Source organism: Leucopleurus acutus (genome assembly GCF_964270905.1).
Source record: "Leucopleurus acutus genome assembly, chromosome: 14".
NCBI lineage: Eukaryota > Metazoa > Chordata > Mammalia > Artiodactyla > Delphinidae > Leucopleurus > Leucopleurus acutus.
The window spans coordinates 67,195,515-67,219,668 of record NC_139156.1 but is presented as its reverse complement, the minus strand read 5'-3'; positions in this window follow the sequence as shown (position 1 = coordinate 67,219,668).

Here is a 24,154-nt window from a genome sequence, read left to right as displayed (position 1 = left end):
GGACATTTTGGTTTCGTTTAAAATATTTGTTGCCTGCAATTTGCCAGGAACTTTGCTAGTTTCTATGGAATATAAACATAAGTTTTGATTTCTCTTTTTGTAGAGTTTATAATTCAGTTGCTATTTTGAAAAGGTCTGATTACTCTTTTGGAATATTATGGAGATCCTGAGATAATGGGGTCAAGAAATATTCTCTTCAGATAGAATAGGTGAAGTTGCCTTATTTGGCTAGGGTGGAAGGAAGAGGAATTAAAAACACATTTGCTAACATAGTTGTGATAAACAGTGTTGATACTCAAAGCCATGACCCCCTCTTGTTGTCTTCCTCCCACTCTAGAGCCCAGAGAAGAAGAAGTCAGTATCTACTGCTGCTGGACATGGCCACGTGACCCAGTTCTGGACAATGAGAGGTAAAGAGAAGTTTCTTTTTATTTTTAAGGTTTCTGGGAAGGAGAGTTCTCTTCTAGATCAGAAAGAAGTACATGAATTGCTCTACACTGGCTCCTGCTTCCTGTCTTTAAGGATATGTTACTTAGAGTTGGTATGACTTAGAGTCCCTTGCTGCCATCAGGAAATACCAAGAGAACCTGAGAGTCACCAACCCAGAGACCTGACACTGCTAAACTTCTGAATCAAGGCCAAAAATTGCCTACCTTCTCTGTAAGAAAAATGAATCTTATATTAAGCCAGTATTTGGTTACTTGATACTTGCAGTCAAAAGAATTCCTAACAGATACAGTATAATGCAAGGCATGTTTCGGCTGTTGGCTTTATTTTAACCTTTAAGGTTTTAGAAAAAAGTGTCCTTAACTCCCTTTTCTGGCTCAGGGTATGGAATTAGATGGCACTGTGGTGAAATTTGTTGTTTTTGCGTGCTCAATTTCCATTTCTCCTTCTTCTTGGTGATATTATCCTGATTTCTCCTGAGGAGCTGCCCCTCTCTCACCCTCAGATCTTAGGGTTTAGACGCACTGAGCCTACCCCTGATAACAGGATTGGATATGCGTCTTGGGCTTGGCAAATCATAGGTTTGCATCCCAGTGACATTGTAACTGGTTCAGAGATAGGACAAGAAACAGATCAGATCCTGATGGCAGTAGTCAAGCCCCTTGATTGAGAAATACCTGAAGCCTAGTCCATATCCAGAAATTAGTAGATGAGAAAATATGTTTGTTTGGCATGTGGGTAGTTTGAGTTAAATTTCTGATACCAGCAACCGAGAGAGGACTGACTTCTAAAACCATGGCACCAGAGCCACTGCATTTTCATCATCAATGGCATATGTGTTGGAATGTTCTAACAGAAGCTTGGCCACAGATTGGGGATGCTATAAAGGGAATTCCAGCTCTGAGTTGGAAGTTAAAGTAAATTACTGTTAAGATCTCTTTCAATCCTCAAATTATATGATACTATAAACATCCCATGTCTATGGGGAGATTATGGCAATGGGAGGATTGTAGTGCCTCTGGGGATGGTGCGTAATCTGCGTTTGCAAAGTACATGCTTGTTAAATGCTAGATGAATTGAAGGGATTGTGGGGACTTTGGCATTCTGGAAATAACACCAGACTGTTAGTCTCGAAGCATAGATTCTGATTCCATTTCAGAACTGGGTCCCATTTTAAACCTTGGCTAGCTAGATTAATTTGAGCAGTCCTTAACCCATTGGTGACTCAATAAAATCATTTGTAAAATGGGAATGTAATTTCATGGTTGAAAGGAAACTTTGAGAGAAGAAAAATGTAGTGGCAGGGAAATAACGTTTATTGAGCATCTACTGTGGGTCAAGCACTATAATAGATGCTTTATCTTTGTTTTGTTTAATTGTTAGACAGAGTGCAAAACATGTTTTCATCCCAGTTTTTTGGATGAGGCAATGGAAACTTAGGCAAGTTAATTAAATTTACCAGAAGTTTTACAGCCTATGAATGGATGAGCTTGGCTTTGAAAGTTGTTCTTGAGGTCAAAGGTTGAATTCATATTCACCATACAAGTCCAGTTCAAACTCCTTATTTTACAGACATGCTTCAGCCTGAACAATGAATGGGTGACAAATCTGGTACTAGCCCTCATGTTTCCAGACCTCCATATACTCTACTAATGATATCTGCCCTGCCTGTTTCATTGAAATTATTGTTTGAAATCAGACGATGGCTAGGAATGTGATTTGAAGGGTACAGTGTGCTATACAATATCATTTAGAACCCTGAGCTTGAAAGCTCTCAGGTCTCTTTCTCTCTTTTTTCTCTCCATCATCATCATCATTAGTCTTTGCTTCTTTCTGTGGGCTTTTTTTCTTTCTTTGGGACTGGTTATCTCAGTGAGACTGGTACTATATTAGCCAGTAAATCCTGGACTCCAACCTTCTCAACTTTCCATACAGAAGAATAGGCTTAAAGGAATTTAGATGCTGATTTGTCTCACTTGACAAGAACTGCAGCTAATAGGCAACTGCTAAAGTTGACACAGTAGCTCTAGGATGTCAAGGAAAGCATTTTGATGATTCATTCCTAAATTTGTTTGAGCTGATAATAGTTTTTCTCTTGGAGCTGAAATGATGTTGCCTCTGACTCAAGCTGATCAACTGAAGGACTGTAGTAATTTGTCCAGGCATGGGTACTTGATCCAAGTCAGGTTAGAGTCCTCCAGGGACTTTTGAAAGTGAGGTGTCAAGAAAGAAATTTATTCCATGTCACATGGTTGCACTTAGCTGCAGGAGAGGCTGCGAAATGAGTATTTAGCTTTCCAGCCTCTCGGGCAGAAGATGTAGATGTTACCAATGTCTGCTGTTACCCAGTTCTCCTCTCCCTCCAGGAACACTTCCCTACCCTGTGAAGTTAAGTGTGGTCATGCGGGTAGTTTTTCCCGACATGGCATATACAACATGAGTCATTTTCAGGCCAAAGCACTCAAGGACTCTCGTGTGAGTCTCTGTGCTCCCTCCCACATCACTGGGAGCATGGAATTGCTTCTTACTCTGGGGCTGCCACAAGACCAAAGCATCCCTGTGTCACTGAGCCCTAGCATGGGGAACAGCTGCCCTGCACAGTTGCTTGGCAGTGTAGTACATGTGCATAGGTGGGAAATAAAGCTTTTTTATTTAAATCACTGAAATTTGGAGTTATTTGTTATTGCAGCATAACCTAACTATGCTGACTAATATAGAAAGCAAGGGAAAGGAAAAGAGGTTTGGAAATAGGTAATATGTGAGCCACCTTACAGTGACTGCCAAGGTTCGACCATTAATTAATTAAACCAGGTGTTAAGAGTGAAGTGGGGAGTGAAGGAATGCGTAGCAGAGACAGGACTACCGCAGCATTGCTGTGAGCCTAGCTACCATACACCTGAATACACTACAGTTGTCAAATGAAGTCTCATGTATAGTCATCCAGAAAATATGAAACACCACCCAGGCACCTTCTAGGTACTGAGGACAGAGTGGTCGGTAAAGTAGACATGGACCTTACACTCACAGATTTTCTCTCAGAAAACTCAGCTATTGAATAATTATTACAAGTGTGTTAAGTGTATCAAAAAATGAAAGTGTTGTTGGATGATGTGGGCTTGTGGATCAAAGAATGTTTTCTGGAGGAAATGATATTTAAACGAAAATCCAGTGAATGAGAATATAATATTCGCTGGTCTCATAAGTAGGAATGGGAGAATTCTGTAGGCTGAGGAAACAGTAAAGGCTCAGCCATGCGCTGAGAAACTGTCATATTCAGGAACCAAGGGAAGGCCATTAGGAATAGAATATAGAAAACACAGGGAAATGAAGACCAGCTTTAGTGTATGATTCATTTGGATATTTTCCTCACCTTCTTACTCATTTACTGGGCTTCCTACTCCCGCATCCTGTGTTCGTTTTCCCCATTTCCCTGGTAAATCTGTAAGAACTTGTCTGGCTTCCCATAATGTATTCAGCCCTAGAATACAGAATACAGACTGTAATCTGTCTTCCCAGAATGTATTCTGCCTGCCTGTTTTCTCACTGTAACACTTCCATCTCCCTCTCTCTTCCCCCGCCTTTATTTCTCTTTTTAGCTAGCACAATATTCTGCCCAGGTCTTTGAATAACACCCCCTTTGGTGAATCCATCTAAAAACTGATGTTCCTTTTAGAGAAATTCCAATCCAAAGAAGTTTTACTCAGGGGGCCCTCTACAGCGTGCTGGGAATAGCACTTACGACTTGTGCGGGAGAATAATTGTGGGCTGCCCCTCTGTCTCTTGTTGGCTAGATCTCTTAATCCTTCCAGCTTCACTCTGTTGAAATCCAATAGTCTTGGATGTTTGTATTCTTTGAACCCTTTTCTCACAATGCCAGATTCAATAACATCACCTGGCGGAGCCAAACTGCCTCTGAGCTTGTTTGCGTTTCTTTCATTTCATAGCACATATTGCTTCTGTTTGTTTGATTTCTTGTGGAGAATTTAATACCGACTGTAATCTGAATTTTGCAAAGAAAATTGACTGAATTCAGATTACTTGTGTGTAACAAATACCATCACCCTGCTAAATTGCTATTTACAACAGTAAATATAAGCTCAGATGCCTTTGGTTAGGCTGAGTGCAGTAATTTTAGAACCTTCACCTAATGCATAAACTAGAGAACTTCAGTTGAAAACTGAAACTGTGAGGTGAGTGAGACAAACTTTAAAAAGCCACTGTTGAGACTCCCTCTATTTTCTCAGTAAGAAAATGGGTCAATAATATATGACTTGCCTCTTCTACATAACGTTTCATGAATTGACTTGGCCAGTTGATCACCACATAATGGGCTTTCTTGAAGAGAAACCGTGGCACCCAACTGAATCAATTGTAGTGTCTGTTTCACCAGGGGGTGGAGAGAATCTGATATTAGTTCAGAAAAAAAAAAAAAAAAAAAGAGCCAGAGCCCAAATTCTGTACTCTCAGAATAAAAGTATTACTTGGAAAACAGCATATAAAGGAGTCCCAGTCAATGTCATGGCTTGTAAGAGATCTTAAGATGTAAGACCTATTTAAAGCCAGGCAGTGCCTCAACCATCTGAAAATATTAACGTTATCAGAGCAAATAAAGGAGAATTGTTCCTTTACTTGCAATACTTATGACACCAAATGTGTGGGTTTTCCACGCCAAGGAAATTTCCAGGTTTCTGCAGACACCAACTGGGTGTCCAACAATTTAATTCAGCTCTGACACTACCAACCTGGAGTTTGTGTCAGAACCCATAGGTTAAGGGCTCAGTACTAGAAGACTGCTCCCCACTACAGACACCAGCCACAAGTAGTAGGTCCCCAGGTTACCTACACTTTTGTCTGATGTGGCTACAACTTGGGGGTTTCTACAACTCCCTCCTCAGGTTCAGTAATTTGCTGTAATGGCTCACAGAACTCAGGGAAACACTTATGTTTACCAGTTTATTATAATGGATATGACAAAGGATACAGAGGAACAGCCAGATGAAGGGGTACATAGGCTGAGTCCACAATGGTCCTGAGCCCAGGAGCTTCTGTTCCTGTGTAGTTGGAATGCACCACCCTCCCAGCATGTGCATATGTTCATCAACCTGGAAGCTCTCTGAACCCCATAGTTCAGAGTTTTTCATGGAGTTTCCTCATGGAGGCAGGATTGATTATTAACTGAATCTCCAGCCGGTCTCCCTTCCCTGGAGAATGGGATTGGGTGGGGCTGTAAGTTCCAAGCTTCTCATCATGGCTTAGGTTTTCTGGTGGCCAGCCAGGAGCCCGCCAAGAGTCTTATTAGAATAAAAGATGCTCCTATCTCCCATGAACTTTCAAGTTATCTAGGGGCTCTGTGGTAGGAACCAGGGGCAGAGACCTAATATATATCCTATTATGTCAGAAAAGGGCGTTCTGAATTCTTTCTTATTTGGTCTAACTACCTAAGAAAGTCTTCACTCTGTTTAATCAAGATTCCTATTTTTTTTTCTTTATCTCCTTATTCTGACACTGTGGTTTTCAAACTTATTTAACTCCCAGTGCCACTTCCTTTTTTTTTAATGAAGTCTCCTTAGTTTCAGTGAAGTATGCTCTGGCTGGAGTGGGATTGAAGGTCCAGTAGCCCCACTTACACACTCCCCTTACCTTTCTGTTCTTGCAGTGACTCCTAAAGGGCTCCACGGAATCCCTAATGTCTTGGGACACACAGTTTAAAAACTACACCATAAATACAAATGATTCAAGTATCTGTTGGCTAGGGGGAGCTTCCTTTCCTGTAGTTTACTTGTTTTGGGATAGTTTACTTGGATAGATTACTTGTTTTTTTGTTCCCACCTCTGGCTAGAGTGTGAAAATGTGTCTGGAATGCTCTGGACAAAATTCCTGGTGACACTGGAACTTTGCTTGATCCCAGTTTTATATCTTGCTCTTCGTGGGCTGGATAAGTTCTCCTGAGACGTGTTTACCAGAAAGAGCCAAAGGCTGAGTAGCAGCTAAAACCTGACATATTGAAAGCCAAAGGAAACTTAGGTAGGAAATGGCAAGGTATTGATTGAATCTTGAAATATGTGTGTATGTCTTATGTATAAAATTTGAAAATAATGGGAAGGAAACGAAAACAAAAGTCTCCAAACAACTAAAACTCCGCCGCCCCCCCCACTCCCGCCTCGTATCAACCAGGGTAATTTTCACCTAAGTGTTAAACTCTTCAAAATACTTGCAAATTTCTGAGTGTGCAAGATATGAACTGGATTCTTCTTTTGTATCATAACCTGATGCTTCTGCACCTTAAAAAATATGAATGAAAAGTTTTCATTGTATTCTATTGGTACAAATCCTGTCCCATACTGGGAGGGGAGTACTGTATTAAACTTGTGGAGAAGTAATACAGGACCATAGGTTTTATCTGACTCTTGCTTTTTTTACTCTTGTCAAAACATAAGCAGAGGAGTTTAGAGGATGATAATAGATGAGTAGGCTTTTATTTTGAAACCTAAGATACCCCTGGGTATTTACTATCCTACTGTACCAGAACCTTGACATTGTGGTAACAAAGGTCATTTGATTTTATAACTTCATTAACTTAATACCTAATGAAGTAGATTAATATGTTTGGCTGCTGTTGTGTTTTGTTAAGCACTAAACACAGAAGCATCAAAATCCTACTTAGCTTTGTAAGTAATGGCATAGCTGTTCTTTTTCCCAGGCTGCAAACCTCTGATTATCTCCTAACCATTCCATTTCAGAAAATATTCCAGTATGGTAACTTCTTATTTTTATTTTTTTAAGTTTTCTTTTTTCGTGCTGGAGAGATTTTCAGCTATCTCAGAAGGCTAATCAACTTTCTCTGCATGAATGAACTTAATCCTCCTACATTTTAAGCTTATGCCATTCTAGGAAAAACTATGTTTCCTGTCTACCTCACATTTGGACCTGTATGAAAGATGCAACCTTGCTGCCATGAAAAGTTTTTCTCGAGGTGAATGTATTTAGTGAATTAAATGAATTCATTTGAGGCAGTAAAAACAAATTTGTATTTTGGTTCATTCTTTTTTTTTTTTAATTCATTCAACAGTATTTATTGAACACTTATTTATTGAACTCCTGGGTAAGTACAGTACAGCATTAAAACAAGGGTATTTTATACCAACGTATAGTTTACCAAAAAATTTCCTTTCCAACTATGCACATTGTCTTAAGATTAGTTTAGGAGAGTGTTTAAATGGAAGATTAGATTAAATGGTTTAAGTATTATGATTAATATCTAATTATTTCATGATACTACCTTGTTGTTTTGAATGTTTTCTTACTGATTAAGTAAGAATCAGTTTATGTACCTGGCTCCTAAGGGTGGAGGATGAAATAATCTGGTTATAGGACTGATATTTGTCTGGTTTGCACTTGTATAGTTATGTGGATAGTTCACAGTTGTGTCTGTTTTGATTGGTGCATTCTCCTGCCATAGCGAATGTTACATATTTTGAATATCATCCCTGACTGTGTATCATTTTTTCTTGTTCAGGAAAGGTATAGAAATTATTTGAAAGGCTCTTGGGCCACTGTTAATACAAGGCAGTCATGTTTTATTTCAGGCAATTTCCTTTTAATGGCAGTTTAGAAGAGTTTAGGGTAGCCATAGTTTTTGAATATTCAGAAGAAATACAAAATCTTACATTGAAAAAGTAAATTGGAAAATTTCCCACAGTACTTTTTTTCTTAAGCAGACCAGGTTGGTTCATTCTGCTTTGTTATTAAAAACTCTCTCTTTATTCTCAATCTCTCTTTTGCTCCTTTTTCACCAGTTTTCTTCACTCCTTTCTAGTGAGAAGGACCCTGAACTTAAAAAGAAGAAAGTTTGCTTCTCTGGGCCTCAGTTTCTTCCTCTATAGAATGGGTATGAATGTTCCAGATAGGAATTTTATAGACCATAGATTCAGGTATGCATAGACTATCATTTTATTTTTCTATTAAAAAATTACTGGCCATTTCAAGGTCCAACACCACTTGGTTGAGAGAATTTAATGCTGCCATTTGAGTTCTTTGGTATTGTGTCTGTCATTGTACGCTTGTAGGTAATGAATTTAGGGTTTTAGGTCTCCTCCTCCTCTTCCCAGAATTGGTGGTGGGGTAGGTGTGCTTATGTGCACTTAGGCATGATGAAGAGTACGGAAGAGCCTAGCTGCTGGCTTTGGTGAGGTGGTAGCTCATCCTGTGTGTCCTTGGTTGCCGGCATCCAGACAACTGTCAGTCAGATTTCCACGGTCTTGGTCTGCTTCCACTCTGATTCTTAGTCCATGCTGGCATCTCTGCCTACTTCCTTCTCATCTTGACCATGAGGTCCCTTTGGATCCATTCACTCTCTTGGAACCTTCTGTGGGCACAGAAAGGTTTTGCCAAGCTACTGTTCATGGTTAAAATTTAAGCTTTGGCTTTTTCCTCCAATATTTTATTATGGGGAATTTCTAACAAGCAAAAAATAATGAAAAGGATTTCACAGTGAACACTCATGTCGTTACCACTCAGATTCTATAATTGACATTTTACTCTACTTGCTTTGTCAAATATCTATCCTTTTCTCTATCTCTCTGTGGTGGGCAAAATACTGGTCTGCTTAAAGATGTCATGGTCTAGTCCCTGAAACCTGTGAATATGTTACCTCACAGAGAAAAAGAGACTTTACAGATGTGATTTTGTTAAGGAACTTGAGATGGGGAGATTATGTGACAGTGAAAGCAGAGTCAGAGATTTGAAGATGCTATGCTGCTGGCTTTGAAGGTGAAGGGGCTGTGAGTCAAGGAATGCAGGCAGCATTTAGAAGCTGGAAAAGGCAAGAGAATGAATTCTCTCCCAGAGCCTCCAGAAGGAGCACAGCCCTGCCTTCACCTTGATTTTACCCCAGTGAAATTCATTTCAGACTTCTGATCCCCAGTAAGATAATAAATTTGTGTTGTTTTAAACCACTAAATTTCTTAACAGCAGCAATAAGAAACCAATACACCATCCATCCATCCATTCATCATTCATCCATCAGTCCATATTTTTAAACGTTCTATACATTTGAAATGTACATTTCCCTTCCTAATACTTTAGCATGCTTATTTTCAATAAGAGTTCATATTTGTTGATGGTTCTTTTATCTTTTGAGTTAAAATTAACACACAGTGAAATGAACAAACGTTTATTTTTTCATTAGTTCCAAGATTTGCTTAAATTTGTGCAATCCAAACCCCAATGGAGAGAGGGGATATATAACTATCAATCCAGGAAGTTTCATCTATTCCTTCCTAATAAATCCTCCCTCCTCACCCAGGTAACCGTCGTTCTGACTTTTTGCCTCTTCCAGAACTTTACGTAAATGGAACTATGTATTATGTACTCCTTTGTGTAAGACTTCCTTTTCTCAGCATAATGTTTTTAAGTTCATCGTGTTCCTGCATCTGTCAGTAGTGTGTTATTTTTTTACTGCTTAGTAGTATTCCATTACATGAATATACCACATTTATTTGTCCATTCTTCAGTAAGTGGACACCTAGGCTGTTTTCACATTTTGGTTATTATGAGTATAATTGATATGAACATTTTTGTACAGGTCTTTTTGTGAACATGTGTTCTTGTTTTCTTGGGTAAATACCCAAGAGGGAAATTGATGGGCAAGTTTAATTTGGTTTTATAAGAAACTTCTAGAACTTTTTCCATGGTTGTTGTACAATTTTATACCCAGTTGCTCTACATCTTCTTCAACTTTTGATGTTGGCAGTCTTTTAAATGTTAGGTATTGTGTGGGTTAGGTAGTCGTATCTCATAGTGATTTTAATTTACATTTATTTGATGTCTCATGATGTATGCCAGGCTTTGCCTATTGAAGCTAAAGAGCCCAACTTCTTGTAAATCAAAAACTTTGTCTGTTTAGAATCTCAAGTGACCCTTATATCTTTAATACATGAAAAGAGTTATCTGGTTCTGGGACTTCTCTGCCAGTCCAGTGGTTAAGACTTCACCTTCCAATGCAGGGGGTGTGGGTTCGATCCCTGGTTGGGAAGCTAAGATTCTCACATGCCTTGTGGCCAAAAAACCGAAATATAGAACAGAAGCAATATTGTAACAAATTCAATAAAGACTTTTAAAAATGGTCCACATCAAAAAAAAAAAAAAAAGAAAGAAAGAAAAGAGTTATCTGGTTCTATATAAAGTAACGATGAGAGTGAGGTCCTTGTGGGGAATCAGTCCTAGGTTAATAGCTCAGGGTTCTTTTCTGCTGCAAATATCTATTTTCCTGGGGCTTTCCTGGCGGTCCAGTGGTTAAGACTCTGTGCTTCTACTGCAGGGGGCACGGGTTCGATCCCTGGTTGGGGAACTAAGATCCTGCATGCTGCACAGGGCGGCCAAAAAAAAAAAAAAATCTATTCTCTTTATCTTACAGGCTCAGCCTGAGGAGCAAATGAGATGATGATTGAAATGTGAGCTGTTGTTATTTCAATCTTACAAAAATAAAGACTAAGATTTTTCTTCTTTTTGGAAACTCTCTTTTAAACATAGGTCATCACTTCTTAATCTTGATTTAGAGACCATTTTAGTTACCCTAAATGGAGAAAGAAAGGAAGATAATCAATACAAGGGAACACTAGATAGTTAAAACTGTTGATATTTTTTAAGATGCATTTGGAGAAGCCTGTCAGAGCAGCTGAACTGAAAGATAAAATATTTACTAGTGTGTTCTACAGAATGAATATATTGTTTAGATGCAGGGTGCCTGTATATTTATCAGAATTCTCCAAGACCTCTAGTTTGTAAGGGATGTGCTAGTTTTAGGTTTCAACCATTTAACTGAGACCCCATTCAAATGGGAAAACATTTTTGTTATCAGTACTGAACACATGGTTTCTTCTTTTTCTTTTTTTATTCTCTTTGTATCTAGATTTGTCATGACCCTTCTGTACTACAGACACTCAGCTCCAGGCAAAGTTTTACAGCACAAAGTCTTCATGAACCAATTCTATCTCCTGCCAAAGTAAAGAAAAATCTGATTTTTAGAGGAAAAAAATATCTATATCTCCCTTGATGGAGAATAATGCATTACAAAGAATAGAAAGATTTTATTTTCCCTCCGCTTTTGTGACTCCCTCCTGTTTTTTTGTTTTGTTTTGTTTTGTTTTTTTGGTCTCAGCTTCTCTTTGAACTCAGCAGGGATTTGTCCTTAAACAACAAACACTCCTGTATCCTTAAGTCCAGGCCTCCACCTTCTCTTTTTAAAGAAATACATATCACATGTTGAGGCAATAGGGAAGCTAGTATTGTAGTCTTTTCCAAAATACTTAAAGGAAAATGAACTGTGTATACCAGCAGAAGTTTTGCCATGATTTCAAATCATTGGATCCCACTGCTCAGCCGTGAGGCCTAAGTTCTTACTTCTTGGGTGGCAGTTGAAACTTTCTGGTTAACTTTAAGAGTGTACTCTGAGAACTCTATGTAATGTGGGCCTATGCTACAGCTTAGCTTGTGAAATACATTTCCTATTTTTAGAGTCTTCTGTCACATTCTGAAAATCTCTTCTCAGCTAAAAAATTCTGACTTTTGATCAATAGTGCGTTTCTTAACCTTTCAGCCTTGACTTATTCCTGTGCTGTGCATACTTAATTGGTGTGTGCACGTGCTCGCGTGTGTGTGTGTGTGTGTGTGTGTGTGTTTGTGTGTGTGTGTGTATGTGTGGTTGAGGGTAGGGGGTAGCAGCTGGGAAGTTATATGCATTACTCTCTCAATTATTTTCAGGTTACTGAGGATGACTGAGTGAACCATTTAAAAATTTCAAGAGGGGGAGACCTATTAAAAAATAAGTGACCCTTGTGCTTAAACCAAATGATTAAAATTTCAATACTGAGGCTGAATATAAATGTTAAATATTCTCCTTACATTTTGAGAGCATTCTGCCAGTGAATGCTTTGCATAGGAGTCTGTTTTTTTTCTGGAATGGAATGCCTAGTGAAGCCAACTTAGAAATATCTAAACGTAAAACTTCTGGGAATTCAATATTTTGGTTGTTAATTTAGAATCACAAACAAAAGTTGTATAGATGTCTACAGATATATGTTTGTGAATTGATACACAAAATACCATGATTGAATTTCTGAACTTAAAAATGTGTACATTCAAGTAATAGTTGTTCTATCATGTTTTATATTTATATGGAATATGAAAAATAATACATTATCTGACATTGTTCCAACTTCAACTATTCTGTTTAGTTGTCCCAATAGGTAAACTAGTATTTATTAGATTATGACATAGGCAACATATTGTGGTCAATTGGAAATTAAGGAAAAAAAAAGAAAATAGGGGAAATAAATTTGTTTTCTGAGCTTTCAGCTGCAAATGAAAACTAATGGATCAGAACAGAGACAGACAGTTCCCTTCCAGAGACACAGTGGCTTCTGGATGAGGGACACTAGATTATTTTTTGATTGGCAGTATTAATGTGTAATGAGGAACTCTTTATAAACTCATGTTTGCAACTAATACAAGGCATTGTTTTCCTGTAAGTCTATTTGCCTTCTGATTTGAGCTCCCATTTCTCCCAAATGGTAGAAATTTAACTTCAATTTGTTCAGGTTTCTACGTCCTTTTCTTTAGCCAGGGAGACAGGGACAGGACCCCGGCACATTTGTTTGGGGAAAGACCAGCATCTAATATCTTGTGGATTAATGCCATGGCTCCTCTTTTACCCCAGATCAGGCAGCTTATCTAGTGTCTAGGACAGGAAGTCCTGCTCTTACAGCATCATATTCTTCCCAGTCTATTGTCTTGGCAGGATTCTTCCTTCTCTCTACAGAGCCTAAACTATTGAAACTCAAAAACCAAGAAAACTCCTTTTCTTTGGCCTTCTGCTCTGTCATCCCGCCCCCAGAGGCAATGAGTACAGAATACCTAAGTTCCCAAGTGGGGAAAGGTTTAAGGGATAACAGAGAATGTTGGGGAAAAATTCACATACTAACATTTCAAAATATTATCTTGCCATTCGCGTAAAGAATGTCAGTGAGTTGGTAGGAGGGTGGTGTGCAAATGGCAAGGAGACGTCTGAGTTGGCTGAGGAGGGACCACATAGGAGAATGAGATCTGAAGAACTCCCATGGGACTCATCTCCTGGTGCCTGAGCCGTAATATCTTTATTATAGAGACAGATGCAACATTCTTTCTGAACCTGCTGCTATTAACCATTTAAACCACAGAACTAACTCTCCCTACTCTGCTCTTACCATTATAAGTGCCAGTGAAAACTCCAGACAACTTCACTTCCCACATGCCTTGCTTTCAGGGACACAGTGAGCTCATCAGAACTATGTAAATATTTGCCTTACCGACACACAGGATCCTAATTTAAAATGAATACACTGGCTTTCTACTTTATATATATTACAAGCTCCCTGTACATTCCTGATTTCACAGTCTTGATTTCCTGCCAGTCCTTGACCTTCTGGGGTGAGATGTGATTTGGGAGAAAGCCAGGAGTCTCTACCTGGATTCTTATGGAGCACCTGCTGGAGAAAAACACTAGAGTTGTTACTGAATCGATTTCTTGTGCAAGTAAAGGTCAGTTCAAGGATTCTTAAACAGTCTGTATTTTGTGTGTGTGTTACTGAATCTTCTGAGACCAACCTCCACTGACTTTTGTTCCCTCTTGCTCACTCACTTTTTTCCAAGGCTTCAGGAAATTTCTAGCTATCTCCAGTGAATTTATAAATCATCCAGTTACAACATGGCATTTAACAAGCTGCTTCTCCTGCCAGGTACATTCAGTAAATACAGTGACCCTTAATTTATACAAAACACACTACTATTATTAATGCTAGCTAACAGTTATGAAGTAATAATTATACACCAGGCAATATGTTTTTTTTAAACATCTTTATTGGAGTATAATTGCTTTACTTGGTGTGTTAATTTCTGCTTTATAACAAAGTGATTCAGTTAGTTTCTATAATTAGTGTGTGTGTTTCTGCTTTATAACAAAGTGAATCAGTTATACATATACTTATGTTCCCATATCTCTTCCCTCTTGCGTCTCCCTCCCTCCCACCCTCCCTATCCCACCCCTCCAGGCGGTCACAAAGCACCGAGCTGATATCCCTGTGCTATGCGGCTGCTTCCCACTAGCTATCTACCTTACGTTTGGTAGTGTATATACGTCCATGCCTCTCTCTCGCTTTGTCACAGCTCCCCCTTCCCCCTCCCCATATCCTCAACTCCGTTGTCCAGTAGGTCTGTGTCTTTATTCCTGTCTTACCCCTAGGTTCTTCATGACAATTTTTTCCCTTAAATTCCATATATATGTGTTAGCATACGGTATTTGTCTTTCTCTTTCTGACTTACTTCACTCTGTATGACAGACTCTAGGTCTATCCACCTCATTACAAATAGCTCAATTTCGTTTCTTTTTATGGCTGAGTAATATTCCATTGTATATATGTGCCACATCTTTATCCATTCATCCGATGATGGGCACTTAGGTTGTTTCCATCTCCGGGCTATTGTAAATAGAGCTGCAATGAACATTTTGGTACATGACTCTTTTTGAATTATAGTTTTCTCAGGGTATATGCCCAGTAGTGAGATTGCTGGGTCATATGGTAGTTCTATTTGTAGTTTTTGAAGGAACCTCCATACCGTTCTCCATAGAGGCTGTACCAATTCACATTCCCACCAGCAGTGCAGGACTGTTCCCTTCTCTCCACACCCTCTCCAGCATTTATTGTTTCTAGATATTTTGATGATGGCCATTCTGACTGGTGTGAGATGATATCTCATTGTAGTTTTGATATGCATTTCTCTAATAATTAATGATGTTGAGTATTCTTTCATGTGTTTGTTGGCAATCTGTATATCTTCTTTGGAGAAATGTCTATTTAGGTCTTCTGTCCATTTTTGGATTGGGTTTTTTGTTTTTTTGATATTGAGCTGCATGTGCTGCTTGTAAATTTTGGAGATTAATCCTTTATCAGTTGCTTCATTTGCAAATATTTCCTGCCATTCTGAGGGTTGGCTTTTTGTGTTGTTTATGGTTTCCTTTGCTGCACAAAAGCATTTAAGTTTCATTAGGTCCCATTTGCTTATTTTTGTTTTTATTTTCATTTCTCTAGGAGGTGGGTCAAAAAGGATCTTGCTGTGGTTTATGTCATAGAGTGTTCTGCCTATGTTTTCCTCTAAGAGTTTTATAGTACCTGACCTTACATTTAGGTCTTTAATCCATTTTGAGTTTCTTTTTGTGTATGGTGTTAGGGAGTGTTCTAATTTCATTCTTTTACATGTAGCTCTCCAGTTTTCCCATCACCACTTATTGAAGAGGCTGTCTTTTCTCCATTGTATATTCTTGCCTCCTTTACCAAAGATAAGGTGACCATATGTGCGTGGGTTTATCTCTGGGCTTTCTATCCTGTTCCATTGATCTATATTTCTGTTTTTGTGGTAGTACCATACTGTCTTGATTACTATAACTTTGTAGTATAGCCTGAAGTCAGGAAGCCTGATTCCTCCAGCTCCGTTTTTCGTTCTCAAGATTGCTTTGGCTATTCGGGGTCTTCTGTGTTTCCATACAAATTGTGAAATTTTTTTGTTCTAGTTCTGTGAAAAATGCCATTGGTAGTTTGATAGGGATTGCATTCAATCAGTAGATTGCTTTGGGTAGTATAGTCCTTTTCACAATGTTGATTCTTCCAATCCAAGAACAGGGTATATCTCTCCATCTGTTTGTATCATCTTTAATATCTTTCATCAGTGTCTTATAGTTTTCTGCATACAGGTCTTTGTCTCCTTAGGTAGGTTTATTGCTAGATATTTTATTCTTTTTGTTGCAATGGTAAATGGGAGTGTTTTCTTAATTTCACTTTCAGATTTTTCATCATAAGTGTATAGGAATGCCAGAGATTTCTGTGAATTAATTTTGTATCCTGCTACTTTACCAAATTCATTGATTAGCTCAAGTAGTTTTCTGGTAGCATCTTTAGGATTCTCTATGTATAGTATCATGTCATCTGCAAACAGTGACAGCTTTACTTCTTCTTTTCTGACTTGGATTCATTTTATTTCTTTTTCTTCTCTGATGGCTGTCGCTAAAACTTCCAAAACTATGTTGAATAATAGTGGTGAGACTGGGCAACCTTGTCTTGTTCCTGATCTTAGTGGAAATGGTTTCAGTTTTTCACCATTGAGGATGATGTTGGCTGCAGGTGTGTCATATATGGTCTTCTTTATGTTGAGGAAAGTTCCCTCTATGCCTACTTTCTGCAGGGTTTTTATCATAAATGGGTGTTGAATTTTGTGAAAAGCTTTCTTTGAACCTATTGAGATAATCGTACAGTTTTTCTCCTTCAATTTGTTAATATGATGTATCACATTGATTTATTTGCGTATATTGAAGAATCCTTGCATTCCTGGGATAAACTCCACTTCATCATGGTGTATGATCCTTTTAATGTGCTGTTGGATTCTGTTTGCTAGTATTTTGTTGAGGATTTTTGCATCTATGTTCATCAGTGATATTAGCCTGTAGTTTTCTTTCTTTGTGTCCAACTTATTGGCATATAATTGCTTGTGGTAATCTCTCATGATCCTTTGTATTTCTGCAGTGTCAGTTGTTACTTCTCCTTTTTCATTTCTAATTCTATTGATTTGATTTTTCTCCCTTTATTTCTTGATGAGTCTGGCTAGTGGTTTGTCAATTTTACCTTTTCAAAGAACCAACTTTTAATTTTATTTATCTTTGCTATTATTTCCTTCATTTCTTTTTCTTTTATTTCTGATCTGATTTTTATGATTTCTTTCCTTCTGCTAATTTTGGGGTTTTTTGTTCTTCTTTCTCTAATTGCTTGAGGTGTAAGTTTAGGTTGTTTATTTGAAATGTTTCTTGTTTCTTAAGGTAGGATTGTATTGCTATAAACTTCCCTCTTAGAACTGCTTTTGTTGCATCCCATAGATTTTGGGTCATCGTGTTTTCATTGTCATTCATTTCTAGGTAGTTTTTGATTTCCTCTTTGATTTCTTCAGTGATCTCTTGGTTATTAAGTAGTGTATTGTTTACCCTCCATGTGTTTGTATTTTTTACAGATTTTTTTCCTGTAATTGATATCTAGTCTCATAGCATTGTGGTTGAAAAGGATACTTGATACGACTTCAATTTTCTTAAATTTACCAAGGCTGGATTTGTGACCCAAGATGTGATCTATCCTGCAGAATGTTCCATGAGCACTTGAGAAGAATGTGTATTCTGTTGTTTTTTGATGGAATGTCCTAAAAATATCAATTAAGTCCATCTTGTTTAATGTATCATTTAAAGCTTGTATTTCGTTACTTATTTTCATTTTGGATGATCTCTCCATTGGTGCAAGTAGGGTTTTAAATTCCCCTACTACCTACTATGATTGTGTTACTGTTGATTTCCCCTTTTATGGCTGTTAGTATTTGCCTTATGTATTGAGGTGCTCCTATGTTGGGTGCATAAATATTTACAATTGTTATATCTTCTTTTGGATCGACCCCTTGATCATTATGTAGTGTCCTTCTTTGTCTCTTGTTATAGCCTTTATTTTAAAGTGTATTTTGTCTGTTATGAGAATTGCTACTCCAGCTTTCTTTTGATTTCCATTTGCATGGAATATCTTTTTCCATCCCCTCACTTTCAGTCTGTATGTGTCCCTAGGTCTGAAGTGGGTCTCTGGTAGATAGCATATATACAGGTCTTGTTTTTGTATCCATCCAGGCAGTCTATGTCTTTTGGTGGTAGCATTTAATCCATTTACATTTAAGGTAGTTATCAATATGTATGTTCCTATTCCCATTTTCTAAATTGTTTTGGGTTTGTTTTGTAGGTCTTTTCCTTCTCTTGTGTTTTCTGCCTAGAGGAGTTCCTTCAGCATTTGTTGTAAAGCCGGTTTGGTGGTGCTGAATTCTCTTAGCTTTGCTTGTCTGTAAAGGTTTTAATTTCTCCGTCAAATCTGAATGAGATCCTTGCTGGGTCGAGTAATCTTGGTTGTAGGTTTTTATCCTTCATCACTTTAAATATGTCCTGCCACTCCCTTCTGAGTTTCTGCTGAAAGATCAGCTGTTAACCTTATGGGGATTCCCTTTTGTGTTATTTGTTGTTTTTCCCTTACTGCTTTTAATATTTTTTCTTTGCATTTAATTTTTGATAGTTTGATTAATATGTGTCTTGGTGTGTTTCTCCTTGGATTTATCCTGTATGGGACTCTCTGTGCTTCCTGGACTTCATTAACTATTTCCTTTCCCATATCAGGGAAGTTTTCAAGTATAATCTCTTCAAATATTTTCTCAGTCCCTTTCTTTTTCTCTTCTTCTTCTGGGACCCCTATAATTCAAATATTTGTGCGTTAAATGTTGTCCCAGAGGTCTCTGAGACTGTCCTCCATTCTTTTCATTCATTTTTCTTTATTCTTCCCTGCAGTAGTTATTTCCACTATTTTATCTTCCAGGTCACTTATCCGTTCTTCTGCCTCAGTTATTCTGCTATTGATCCGTTGTAGAGAATTTTTAATTTCATTTACTGTGTTGTTCATCACTGTTTGTTTGCTCTTTAGTTCTTCTAGGTCCTTGTTAAACATTTCTTGTATTTTCTCCATTCTATTTCCAAGATTTTGGATCATCTTTACTATCATTATTCTGAATTCTTTTTCAGGTAGACTGCCTATTTCCTCTTCATTTGTTAGGTCTGATGGGTTTTTGCCTTGCTGTTTCATCGGCTGTGAGTTTCTCTGTTTTCTCATTTTGCTTAACTTACTGCGTTTAGGGTCTCCTTTTCTCAGGCTGCAGGTTCGTAGTTCCTCTTGTTTTTGGTGTCTGTCCCCAGTTGCTAAGGTTGGTTCAGTGTGTTGTGTAGGCTTCCTCGTGGCGGGGACTAGTGCCTGTGTTCTGGTGGATGAGGCTGGATCTTGTCTTTCTGGTGGGCAGCACCATATTTGGTGGAGTGTTTTGGGGTGTCTGTGGCCTTATTTATGATTTTAGGTAGCCTCTCTGCTAATGGATGGGGTTGCATTCCTGTCTTGCTAGTTGTTTGTCCTAGGGTGTCCAGCATTGGAGCTTGCTGGTTGTTGGGTGGAGCTGGGTTTTGGCATTGAGATGGAGCTCTCTGGAAGATTTTCGCTGTTTGATACTATATGGAGCTGGGAGGTCCCTTGTGGGCCAGTGTCCTGAACGTGGCTCTCCCACCTCAGAGGCACAGCCCTGATGCCTGGCTGGAGCACCAAGAGCCTGTCCTCCACACAGCTCAGAATAAAAGGGAGATAAAATAAGAAAGGAAGGAAGGAAGGGGAAAAAATAAAATAAAGTTATTAATATAAAAAATAGTTATAAGGAATTTTTTTAAGTAATAAAAAAAAAGAAAGAAGAGTATCCAAACCAAAAAACAAATCCATCTGTGATAACAAGTGCTAAAAACTATACTAAAAACAAAAACGGACAGACAGAACCCAGGACAAATGGCAAAGCAAAGCTATACAGACAAAATCACACACAGAAGCATACACATACACACTCACAAAAAGAGAAAAAGGGAAAAAAAAAATCTATCTATATATTGTTGTTCCCAAAGTCCACCTCCCCAATTTGGGACTATTCATTGTCTATTCAGGTATTCCACAGATGCAGGGTTCATCAGGTTGATTATGGAGATTTAATCCGCTGCTCCTGAGGCTGCTGGGAGAAATTCCCCTTTCTCTTCTTTGTTCGCACAGCTCCTGGGGTTCAGCTTTGGGTTTGGCCCCACCTCTGTGTGTAGGTCCCCTGAGGGTGTCTGTACCCACTCAGACAGGACGGGGTTAAAGGAGCAGCTGATTTGGTGGCTCTGGCTCACTCAGGCTGGGGGGAGGGAGGGGTACGGAGTGCAGGGCGAGCCTGTGATGGCAGAGGCCATTGTGACGTTGCACCAGCCTGAGGCGCGCCGTGCGTTCTCCCGGGGAAGCTGTCCCTGGATCACGGGACCCTGGCAGTGGTGGGCTGCACAGGCTCCCGGGGGTGGGGGGAGGTGTTGATAGTGACCTGTGCTCGCACACAACCTTCTTGGTGGCTGCAGCGGCAGCCTTAGTGTCTCCTGCCCGTCTCTGGGATCTGCGCTTTCAGCCGCGACTCGCGCCCGTCTCTGGAGCTCCTTTAAGCAGCGCTGTTAATCCCCTCTCCTCGCGCACCAGGAAACAAAGAGGCAAGAAAAAGTCTCTTGCCTCTTCGGCAGCTCCAGACCTTTTCCCGGACTCCCTCCCGGGTAGCCGTGGTGCACTAACCCCCTGCAGGCTGTGTTCACGCCGCCAACCTCAGTCCTCTCCCTGTGGTCCGACCGAAGCCCGAGCCTCAGCTCCCAGCCCCGCCCACCCCGGCGGGTGAGCAGACAAGCCTCTCGGGCTGGTGAGTGCCGGTCGGCTCCAATCCTCTGTGCGGGAATCTCTCCGCTTTGCCCTCCTCACCCCTGTTGCTGCGCTCTCCTCCTTGGCTTCGAAGCTTCCCCCTCCGCCACCTGCAGTCTCTGCCCGCAAAGGGGCTTCCTAGTGTGTGGAAACCTTTCCTCCTTCACAGCTCCCTCCCACTCGTGCAGGTCCCGTCCCTATCCTTTTGTCTCTGTTTTTTCTTTTTTCTTTTGCCCTACCCAGGTACGTGGGAGGTTTCTTGCCTTTTGGGAGGTCTGAGGTCTTCTGCCAGCGTTCAGTAGGTGGTCTGTAGGAGTTGTTCAGTATGTGGTCTGTAGGAGTTGTTCTGATGTATTTGTGGGGAGGAAGGTGATCTCCACGTGTTACTCTTCCGCCATCTTGAAGCTCCTCCCCAGGCAATATGTTATTCACATATGCACATCAACTTGTTCACTTCTTACAAAAACACTGTACTGTGGATTGAATTGTGTCCTCACAAAAAAAGTATGCTGGTGTCCTAACCCTAGTACCTCAGAATGTGACCTCATTTGGAAGTAGGGTTTTTACAAATGTAAACAAGTTAAAATGAGGTTATTAGCATGGCCTCTAATCCATTATGACTGGTATCCTTATAAAAAAGGGGAAATGTGGCCACAGGGACAGACATACACAGAGGGAAGATGATGTGAAGACACACAGGGAGAACACGGTGTAAAGACAAAGGCAGAGATTGGAGTGACACCTCTACCAGCCAGAGATGGCCTGCAACCCCCCAGAAGCTAAGAGAGAGGCATAGAACCTATTTTCCCTCATAGCTCCCAGAAGGAGCCAACACTGCCAACACCTTGATTTTGGACTTCTAGCCTCCAGAATTGTGAGACAATACATTTCTATTGTTTAAGCCATCCAGTTTTTGGTACTTTGTTATGGCAGTCCTAAGAAATTAATACACTCTATGAGGGAAGTACTACTAACTGTTACCATTTTGCAGAGGAAAAAAGTGAGGCTCAGAGGAATTAAGCGATTTACCAGCTGGTAAATGATTCAAACCCAGGCACTCTGACTCTAGTATCTATGCTTTTACCCATTTTACTAAATTGCCTCTTGTCTCTCCTCTAGGTTTGGACCTTTCCCTTCTTAGAGCTTTTCACATCCTTTTGACATGGATAAAAACACACATCAAGCTGTTGGGTGAGAGATGTGTGTGAGAGAGACAAGAAAAGCTAGCTATTCATGATATGGACACTTTGTGGGGCTATCAGCATGTTTATTTAAAATTATGGGTGTGTACCCATGGAGATATATATAAAGATAGTCACTAAAATGTTAATAGTGATTATTGCAGGTCATAGAATGTCAGGTGAGTTTTTTCCTTCTACATTTCTGTGGGATAAAGGGTAGTTATAGTTTTTGTCATCGTAATGGTGGCTCCCATGAAAAGCACAGAAGTGATAAAGATAGTATTGTTTCTTTTGTATTGGATTCATAAATTGTCTTGACCACAAGGTTTCTGAATCTCCTTCACTTTCTTCCTGTAAAGTATATGTTTCTTTTTCTTTAAAATCATCTTGAAGATTAGAAGTGTGATGCACAGGTTAAGTACTTAGAAGAGATTTGAAGAGGTGATATTCAGTGAATCCTCAGATGGTAAAAATGGGACTGCTCTTAAAAAGTCACATGATTAGGCTCTCTTCTGTCTCTTTCATTTGGACAGGCTGAGTGACTCTGTGACGTAAGTAAGATCCCCTCCCTCCTTAACCATTCACTTGTGCTTGGCCATATGGATCATAATGACTGAAGCAATCTTTTCAGGAACCTCTACCCATATTACTGGGCAACACACACCAGTTTTGCAGCAAATGAGTACTGGCAGGTTGTCATCAAAATAATAAGCCCATGGTCCAAAGGAAATAAAGTTGGGGCTCCTTATAAACAGTTATGGTACTGTTTGGCAGACTGAAACCTCCAATATCTAAAAACCGTCATGCTGTAAATATTCCTCTATTTGGTATGTAGAGTTAGCGCATCCCTCACACCTATGTGGTTTTTAAGGTCAGTGAATTTTGTAGAATTCTTTGCCAGGTAGCTGCTGTGATATGAATAAATTTATGTGGAAATGAACTCAGCCAGCTAGTTATTGAACGAGATTTTTTTTTAATGGAATGTACTGACAGGAGAGAAGAAAAGGCAAACATAAAGGGTGAATAATGACCTTATGAAAATATTTTTTTTCCTTCAGTTCAGGGGATACAGTAATTTATTTTTTAAAGACAAAAATCAAAAGGGAAGAAAAATGGAACTGCAACTCCATTGAGATAGAGGAAATAAGTAAAGCATTTCCAAAGAAAAAGAATTATCTGCATGAATGTAACAAAACAGCAATAAATACTTAAATTGTTTAATTTTTTTCAAATACAGGAGGGGATGAGCAAATGCAAAACCAAAAATGTATACGACAGATTTAACTACATTTTTCTTAAGTTATATTAAATACCTCCTCCAAAATACCCAGCTGCAACAAAAATAAGTTTCTTAAAGATGCGAAGTTTTTTTTTTTTTTTTGCGGTACGCGGGCCTCTCACTGTTGTGGCCTCTCCCGTTGCAGAGCACAGGCTCCGGACGCGCAGGCCCAGCGGCCATGGCTTACGGGCCCAGCTGCTCCGCGGCATGTGGGATCTTCCCGGACCGGGGCACGAACCCGTGTCTCCTGCATCGGCAGGCGGACTCTCAACCACTGTGCCACCAGGGAAGCCCAAGATGCCACGTTTTTAAGGGAAGGAAGTAATTTTGCTTCAGGTGGTCCAAAAGGAGAACAATAAAAGCCACCTAGTTCTATAACAGTTCCCTCCTCCATCCAATTTCCTCCCAAAACAAAAAGAAGTCTGGGGCTTTGGGATGATGAAAGCTCAGTATGTCAAACTAGATTTAATCTGTTTCATTAAATGACTTTTTTTTTTCTTTTTCTTTTTGTGTCAGAGCTGTCTAAGCAACTCTCTGATCCTTCTTTCAAAGTTCAAAGTACTCTCCAAGATTTTGTGAACTGCCTAGCTGCTTATATCCCCATGTCTCCTCTACTTCCAGGCTTTTACTTCTCCACTGTCTGCATCTGTGTGCCTCGTGCATTCCCAGACGTTAAACTTAGCCCCTTCGTCATCACACGGGCGTGCATGCACACATACACTCCTCCCACTCACGGAGACAGCATGCTTTAGCAGAACTGTGGTGGTGCTCATGAAGGTGGTGTTTGTGAGGCAGAAAAGAGTAACTTTAAAGGAAACCTTAGGCACTCAGAGTTTAAAATGCTTTTGATTATCCCCGAC